The sequence below is a fragment of the Theobroma umbraticum genome, unplaced genomic scaffold, assembly GCF_002168275.2.
Source record: "Theobroma umbraticum cultivar Fairchild unplaced genomic scaffold, ASM216827v3 scaffold_147.0, whole genome shotgun sequence".
Classification (NCBI taxonomy): Eukaryota; Viridiplantae; Streptophyta; class Magnoliopsida; order Malvales; family Malvaceae; genus Theobroma; species Theobroma umbraticum.
In genome coordinates, this window is record NW_018397259.1 from 1,975,734 (window position 1) to 1,977,142 (window position 1,409).

A 1,409-nucleotide genomic window follows, 5' to 3' on the forward strand; every position below is an offset into this window, starting at 1 on the left:
GCTATCCAAGTTTAAGCTATAGAGTTGGCTTGGCACCATAATTATTCTGTCTTGGCCGTTATTGTCTTTAAAAATCTTTCTTGCGTTAACTGATGACCAAAGGAACCAGGTGCAGTGTTGAGGGTAAAATCGGAGGTGGAAGAGTCAAATCTAATGATTAGATTCTAGTTAACTTTTGCTAATTGCAACTGATATGTGTCGGTGGTTACAAATGGCAAAAGATTAAGGAGCTAAACTCCTGATGGATGATGAATAACAGCTTCAAAAATTTGTGGGATGGCTTGATAGGATCTGTATTTAAAGTGACATCTCTATTATTTGTGGGGACACTTTGGCTTTGGCCCTTTTGTTTTTTAATTTTAATTTTTTTAATGGGCTATTAATATTTGGGCACTGCCGATTCCTCTACCAGAAGCTGGGAAGGTTTTGCGACCTAACAGGAATAATTGAACAAGGCGGCCCCCTCCAGTTAAATCCCATCTTTTTGCTTCCCTCACTCTGTGGTTTACGACTTGCGACTGTCGGTAGGGGACGCTGCGTTTTAACAGCCAATGAGACAGTTCATCTTTTTATCTCAAAATAGATAAACGGGTGCATTTATTAATTAGATGAATATTTTATTTATTTATTTTTTAAAAAAATGAGGTTTACAAATTGATCAAGGAAGGAACGTGAGACGTGGTTGCAGCTGCATCCGTCCTTTAAGGTGTGTGCTTACCGCCACGTGAGTGAAAGCAAATAAAAGTGATTTTCTGTTTTTGATAAAATGATAGTTTTTTTAGGTACAAATGAAATTAAAAAATAAGACATGAGACTTAATTTTAATCTGAAAAAGAAACAAAATTATATAATTATTTTTAATTTTTATATAATATTTTATAACATCAAGTTATATGAAATTCAATAATTTATTTTATAGGAATAATAATGATAACAATATAAAATAATCAAAGAATTACCAATTATATTAACAACCAAATGTCAGCTAAGCCTAAGATATAGACATTTGGAACAAATAGGCTATACTCTGATTCAAAATTTAAGGTAGCCTTTGCCAAAGGACTTGCATTATGAATAAGAATAATTTTAACAAAATAATTATGGACTCTTAAACCCTTTTTTACTTTTATCGTTAGAAGCGGTGGAATTAACTTGTTGAACCAAATTTGGGTGGTGAATATGAATAGCCGTCTCATCATGGGACCTTATCATTATTCCTATTTAATAGTATCTTCATTATAATATTTATTATTTTTGATGGCTGCTGTCCAAGGAAGCTTTTCTATGACCAATTGACCATGGACCATGGTTCCAATGAAACCATAATGAACGTATCTTGTCTCAAATTGTCGACGTCATTTTTGGATGGCCTAACCCTATTCCCTAGTTGCCTGGCCTTTTTAGTGTTT